General features: G+C 37.8%; 1 pseudogene; it reads left to right on the top strand.

Annotated features, from left to right (window-relative positions):
* The first annotated feature begins 1,270 nt into the window (after positions 1 to 1,270).
* On the top strand, positions 1,271 to 6,356 carry LOC124245467 (uncharacterized; annotated as a pseudogene).
* The last annotated feature ends 1,660 nt before the right edge of the window (positions 6,357 to 8,016 follow it).

Below are 8,016 nucleotides of genomic sequence, written 5' to 3'. Positions count from 1 at the left end.
CCGAACCCTGGGCAACAAAGGGGAACGTGCACACTTAATCACTGCGCCACCGGGTGGCCCCTTAACTAGGTTCTTAATGAATGGACATTTGGAATGTCTCTAATCGTTTGCCATTGTTAACAATGATGCTGCAAACATGCTTATATTTATCTTTTATGAACACATTGGAATTGATCTTTAGGCATTGCTAGGTCCCAGGATATGTCACTTAAAATTTTGTTGGATATTACCAAACTGAACACCATAAGAATATGCTTTTGACAGCAATGCACGAGAATGCCAGTTTCTCTATAGTCTTACAGTGTGTCGTTATTTTAAAAAAACCTTTGCAAATCTGAAAAGCAAAAAAAAAATCTCCCTGTGCTTTAAAATTGCATTGATTTTATTATGAGATTGCATATCTTTTCATCTGTATGAAAGCCGTTTGTATGTACTTTCCTGTGAGTATTAACTCATATGTTTGGGCCTTTTTTCTGTGAAGTTATTTTGATCATTTCTCTTACTAACTATACATTAAGGAAATTAGTTCTTTGTTATATGTATTACAAATTTTTCTTTCTCTTTTCTGTTTTGATTTTATTTCTAGTATTTTTCCCATGCAGAAAAAAACATGATTTTATAGAGTCAAATTCATCAATCTTTTCTCTTTTCTTTTGTAGCTTCATTATTTTGCTTATTTTAAAAGCTTTTATTGAAATATAATGTACAGAACAGTGCGCATTATCACATATATCATAAGAGTGGCCCAATGAATTTTCATTAACTGAATACCTCTGTGTAACCAGCACCCAGATCAGTAAATAGAACTTGACCGATACCGTGGAAGCCCACTCCGTGCTCCCATGCACTCACTCCTTGTTCCTTCCCACACAAGGGAGTAAATTAGTTTTGAAAAGCTTCACTTATTTTTTCAATATAACATTTTAAAAATTCATTTTAGGGTAAAGAGTGAGTCTAGGATCCAATTTTGTTTTTTCAAATGACCAGCTAGTTGTCCCAATACCATTGATTAAATAATTCATCTTTTCTCTATTGATATGAGATTGTACCTTTATCATATATCAATCTCTTTTATGTATTTGGACCTATTTCTGAACTCTGTTTTGTTCCACCAATGTGTCTATCTATTCATGGTTTCTAGCAGGAGAGTGACACGGTCTAAGTTTTTAAAAGATCACTCTGGCTGCTGTGTGGAGAATGAACTGTATGGTGGGGCAATGGACAGAGTGCGAGTAGGGAGGCCATTTACAAGGATATTGTAGTAATCTAGATGAGAGACAATAGTGACTTAGACGAGGCAGGTACAGCAGAATAGAGAGAAGTGATCAGATATCAGGTATGGTTTGGGCATTTAGTTAATATATCAATACCACACAACTCTTTTAATTTTTGTATCTTTATAATATACTTTAATATGTCATAAGACCATAAGACTACCCTCCTGATTACTCTTCTTTTTCAGAATTTTTCTGGTTTTTCTTGATATGAGCTTTTTTTTCATATGAGCTTTAGAATAAAAAAGTCTTATTGTTGTCTTTACAGGATCAAATCAAACTTATAAATTAATATAAACCAAAGAAATAGCATCTTTATACTACGAGTCGCCTCTTCCAATAATAGGACATTTATTGAAGACTCTGTGTCCCTCAAAAGCGTATAAAAGATTTGTTTATACAGATCTTTTATGTTTCACGTTTTTTAGTCCTGAAGTTTTTCGAAGTTGCTATTTAAAATTGGATCTTCTCTACCGTTATATTTTTATTGCCAATTATCATCTCAAATATATAAAAGCATAAAAAAACCAGACACTCGTGTTTCTACCACCTAGACTTAATGAATGTTAAACTTTTTTATATTTGCTTCAGATTGTTGGGTTTTTTTTAAGAATTAAGAGATTATGGATAAAATTAAAGTCCCCGTCTATCTCATTAATCTCCTTTCCTCCCTACAGGTAACCTGATGTTGATGAGTATCCCTCCCTACATTCATATGTATTCATTAGCATTATGTAGTTTTATTTTGTGCATTGTTAAATTTTACAATATGTAGTATACATGTCATGCAACTTGTTTTTTCCATTTAATATATTTTTTGAAATTTATCTATGTTTCTATGTGTAATTGTATTTAATTCATTTTAGCTAAGAGACTTCCATTATATAAATATACTGCAATTTTTAAAAATCCATCCCACTATTAATGGATATTTCACAGGTTTCCAACTTTTTGGTATTCTATGTTGCAATGAATATCCTTGTACATATCTTTAATTTTACTCGATATTGCCAAATTACTTTCTGAATAGCAATTCATTTGGCAAACAAATATTTGTTTACTCCACAATATGTGCCAGACACTATTCTAGGAGTTACATACACAACAGTGAGCAAAGCAGGCAAAATTTCCTGCCTTCTAGAGATTACACTGAAGTTAGGGGAGACAGACAAAATCCAAAATGCCTAAACAATATATACAGTATGTTATAAGGCTGTACTACCTGGTTATTTAATCAAACACTAATTTAGATGTTGCGGTGAAGGTATTTTATAGATGTGATTAACATCTATAATCAGTTGACTTGAAGTAAAGGAGATTACCTTTGATAATGTGGGTGGGCCTCATTCAATCAGTTGAAAGCATTAAGAGCAAATCTGAAGTTTCCTGGAGAAGAAGGAATTCTGCCTCAAGATTACAGCATCACCTCCTGCAGAATCTCTATCCTGATGGCCTGCCCTATGGATTTAAGATTTAACAGTCCCAATTGTGTGAGCCAATTCCTTCTGTTAAATCTCTTATTATAAATATAAGTTGGAGATTTATATATATATGTATGTATATATAAATTATGTCCTATTGTTCCTTTTTCTCTGGAGAACCCTGACTGTTGTAGATTTTGGTTCAAGAAGAACAGAATCTTAAGGATGAGTTTTCTGAATTGGTTCTGGAGTTTCTGGAATTGCTTCTTTAACCTGATTAGGTTGAAATACACTACTGACTCTATTTCCAGTGGTAAAAAGAGCACCGGGGAAAAGTAAATAGTCAGACTTTCAGGAATTATTAAACATGAGCTCCGAAATGACACTAATTCCAGGACTCCCAAAATGTCACTGTGTTCCACCAGTCAGAGTACGGGTTTATGAATGTCAAGTGATCAATAGAGTTTTAGCTTGAGTCCATCTCATATTGGATTCAGTGAGTCCCCAAACTCATCTTTTAGTTAATTCCCCAGAATGCATAATTGGAATAGATACAGTCAGCAACTGGAAGAATCCCCACATTGGTTCCCTGACCTGTGGAGTGAGGGCTATTATGGTAGGAAAGGCCAAGTAGAAGCCACTAGAACTGTCTCTACCTATGAAAATAGGAAATCAAAAACAATACCACATTCCTGGAGGAATTGCAGAGATTACTGTCACCGTTGATGACTTGAAGGATGCAAGGGTGGTAATTCCTAGTGAAACCTCCATTCAGTTCACTTATTTGGCCTCTACAGAAGACAGATGGATCCTGGAGAATGACAGTGGATTACCATAAACATAACCAGGTGGTGACTCCAATTGCAGCTGCTTTTCCAGATGTGGTTTCATTGCTTGAGCAAATTAACGCATCCCTTGATATCTGGTATGCAGCTGTTGATCTGGCAAATGCTTTTTTTCTCAACGCCTGTTAGTAAAGACCACCAGAAGCAGTTTGCTTTCAGCTGGCAAAGCCAGCAAGACTGTCTTGCTGCAGGGGTATATCAGTTCTCCAGCCCTGTGTCATAATTGAGATCACAGGGACCTTGATTGCCTTTCTCTTCTATAAGACACCACACTGGTCCATTACATTGATGACATTATGCTGATTGGAGCTAGTGAGCCAGAAGTGGAAACTACTCTAAACTTATTGGAAAGACGTTTACATGCCAGAGCTGGGAAATAAATCTGACAAAAATTTAGGAGCAATGAAATTTCTAGGGATCTAGTAGTGTGTGGGGGATATCAAAATATCCCTTCAAATGTGAAGGTTAAGTTGTTGTATCTAGTCCCTCCTATAACCAAAAAAGAGGCACATTGCCTAGTGGGCCTCTTTGAATTTTTGGAGACAACACGTTCATTTAGTATGCTGCTCTGATCCATTTACTGAGTGACCTAAAAAGCCGCTAGTTTTGCATGGGGCCCAGAATAGAAGGCGGCTTCACAACAGGTCCAGGCTGCTGTGTAACTGCTCTGCCATTTGGACCATATGTTCCAGCAGATCCAATGGCACTTGAAGTGTCAGTGGCAGACAGAGGTGCAGCTTGGAGCCTTTGGTGGATCCTTATAAGTGAAGCACAGTACATACCCTTAGGATTTTGAAGCAAAGCCCTGCCATTCTCTGCAGATAACTACTCTCCCTTTGAGAAATAGCTTTTGGTTTGCTGTTGGGCTTTAGTAGAGACTGAACACTTAACTGTGGGCCACATGAAGTGAATATTGTCCGACCCACCAACCCGTATTTTTGGCCATGCACAGCAGCACTCCACTATCCAGGGGAAGTGGTGTACAAGGTTGGGCTTGAGCAGGCCTTGAAGGCATATATAAGTTACTTGAAGAAGTGGCCTGAATGCCTATGATCCCCATCCCTGCTATATTACTTCCTCTCTCCCAGCCCACACCTATAGCCTCATGGGGAGTTCTCTATAATCAGTTAACTGAGGAAGGGAAAACTTGGGCCTGATTTACAAATGATTCCATATGATATGCAGGCACCACCCAAAAGTGGACAGCTCCACCAATATAACCCCTTTGTGGGACATCCTTGAAGGATGGTGGTGGAGGGAAATCTTCCTACTGGACAGAACTTTGAGCAGTGCACCTGGTTGTTCATTTTTACTTGGAAAGAGAAATGACCGGAGGTATGAGTGTATATCGATCCATAGACTGTAACCAATGATTTAGATGGACGATCAGAGACTTGGAAGGAACATGATTGGAACATTGGTGACGAGGAGGTCTGGGGAAGAGTATGTAGGTATACCTCTTGTAATGGGCAAAAAACCTTGAAGCCATTTGTGTCCCATGTGAATGCTCACGAGAGTGACCTTAGCAGAAAAGGATTTTTATAATTAAGTGGATAGGATGACCCGTTCTGTGGATAGCAGTCAGTCACTTTCCTCAGCCACTTCTGTCATTGCCCGAGGGGCTCATGAACAAAGTGGCCATGGTGGTAGGGATGAAAGTTGTGCGTGGGCTCAGCAACATGAACTTCCACTCATCTTGGCTGACCTGGTTACTGCCACTGCTGAGTGCTCAATCTGTCAGCAGCAGAAACCATTTACCTAGTCTCTGATATGGCACAATTCCCTGGGGTAATCAAGCCAGTTATCTGGTGGCAGGTTGATAACACTCAACCACTTTCATCATAGAGAGGGAAGCATTTTATTCTTACTGGAATAGACACTTTGGATATGGATTTGCCTTCCTGGAACACAATGCTTCTGCCAAAACTGCCATCTGTGAACTTACAGAATGCCTTATCCACCACCATGTATTCCACACAACATTGCTTCTGATCAAGGAACTCATTTCATAGTACACAAAGTGCAGCAATGGGTCCATACTCATGGAATTCACTGGTCTTACCATTTCCCCATCATCCTGAAGCGGCTGGATTGATAGAACCATGGAATGGCCTTTTGAAGGCTTAGTTACAGCACCAACTAGGTGGCAATGCTTTGCAGGGCTGAGGCATGTTCTCCAGGAAGTTGTACATACTCTAAATCAGCATCCAGTATATGGTGGTATTCCTTCCACAGTCAAAATTCACGGGTCCAGGAATCAAAGGATGGAAATGGGAGTGGCACCACTTAGTATTATCCTAGTTATCCACCAGCAAATTTTGGGCTTCTGTCTATGTGTACTTATGTTCTGCTGATCTAGAGGTCTTACTTCCAAAGGGTGGAATGCTTCCACCAGGAGATTCAACAATGACTCCACTGAACCTGAAGTTAAGACTGTCACCTCATCACTTTGGGTTCCTCATGCCTCTGAGTCAACAGGAAGTGAAGGGAGATGCTCTATTGGCTGTGGTAATTGATCCTGATTACCAAGAAGAAATTGGGCTGCTACTAGACAATGGAGGTAAGGAAAAGCATGTCTGGAACACAGTAGATTCCTTAGGGCATCTTTTAGTACTACCATGCTTGTGATGAAAATCAATGGAAAGCTACAATAACCCAATTCAGCAGAACTACTGACAGCTCAGACCTTTCAGGAATGAAAGTTTGGGTCACTCCATCAGGCAGGCAAAGAACCACAATCAGCTGAGGTGCTTGCTAAGGACAAAGGGAATATGGAATGGGTAGTGAAAGAAGATAATTAAAAATACCAGCTATGACCATGTGACCACTTGCAGAAATGAGGGCTGCAATTGTTATGCGTATTTCTTTCTTATTTTATTATGAATGTATTTGTGTGTATATTTATGTCAAATATCTTTTTTCTCTCCCGTTATCCCCTTATCATATAATATAGGATGTATTAATAATAGTTAACTTTATATCACATCATTTAAGTTCCAAGATATCAAGGAAAAGAGTGAACATCACTTAAGTACTTTGCATCCTCTTATAGGGTAAGGGTTAGCACTTTTTCGGTTGTACATAGGATAGTTGTGTCATGTTAGGTGGAAGTATGACTTTGTTATATGTCTTTATTTAGACATATGTGTATGGGTGCCAATTGGACAAGGGGTGGACTGTGATGGTTCATTTTATGTGTCAACTTGGCTAGTTTATAGTACCCAGTTATTCAATCAAATACTGATCTAGGTGTTGTGATGGTGTATTATAGACGTAGTTAAAATCTGCAATAAATTTTTACTTGAAGTAAAGGAGATTACCCCTGATAATGTGGATGAGCTTCATCCAATTAGTTGCAGGCTGTTAAGAGCAAAAGCAGATTTTCTGGAGGAAAAAATTCTGCCTCAAGACTGAGGCGTCACATTCTGCCAAATTTCCACCCTGCTAGTTTGCCCTAGATTTCCAACTCAAGACTATAACATCAGGTCCTGCTTGAGTTTCCAGCCTGCCAGCCTGTCCTACAGATTTCAGACTTGCCAGGCCTCACAATCACATGTGCCAATTTGTTAACATAAATCTCTCTCTCTCACTCTCTGTGTATATATATATATATATATATATATATATATATGTATATATATATGTATATAATCTCCGTCTATATATGTACACAATCTCCTTTTGTTTCTGTTTCTTTGGAGAACCCTGACTGATATAAGTGTGGCGGTGTAATTTTAAATAAGATAATTAGGAAAGGTGACATTTGAGTACTGTTTATATTTCCAATAATAGTTTGTGCTTTTTTAATGCTTAAAAATGATTTCTTTATTATTTTTATTTACTTGTTAAACTTTCACTTTTAGATAATGTAGATTCACACAGTTTTATTGATCTTTTCACAGAGCTGGATTTTGCTTTTGGTTTTCAATTTTGCTGATTTCTGCTCTTATCTTTATTATTTCCTTCCTTCTGCTTACTTTGGGCTTGTTTTGCTCTTCTTTTTCCAGTTCCTTGAGGTGGAAACTTAGATTCTTGCTCTGAGACCTGTCCTGTTTTCTGATGTAAGCATTTAGTGTTACAACTCTCTTAGCACTACTACTGTAACTGCATCTCACATATTTTTATATTTAGTATCTTCATTCGCTTTTAGTTCTTTATTTTTATTTATTGTGATAACATTGGTTTATAACATTATATAAATTTCAGGTGTACATCATTATATTTCTATTCCTGTGTAGATTACATCATGTTCACCACCCAAAGACTAACAAAAATCCATCACGACACACATGTGCCTAATAACCCCTTTCACCCTCCTCCCTCCATCCTGCCCCTCTGGTAACCACCAATCCAATATCTGTTTACATGTAATTGTTTGTTGTTGTTTTTAAATCTACTTGTGAGTGAGATCATAGGTGTATTTGACTTTCTCTCCCTGACTTATTTCACTTAGCATAATACCCTCAAGGTCTATCC

This window comes from Equus quagga, chromosome 10 (assembly GCF_021613505.1).
Source record: "Equus quagga isolate Etosha38 chromosome 10, UCLA_HA_Equagga_1.0, whole genome shotgun sequence".
Taxonomy (NCBI): domain Eukaryota; kingdom Metazoa; phylum Chordata; class Mammalia; order Perissodactyla; family Equidae; genus Equus; species Equus quagga.
Note: the sequence above shows the minus strand (reverse complement) of the source record. Positions and strands in the feature narration are given on the sequence as shown.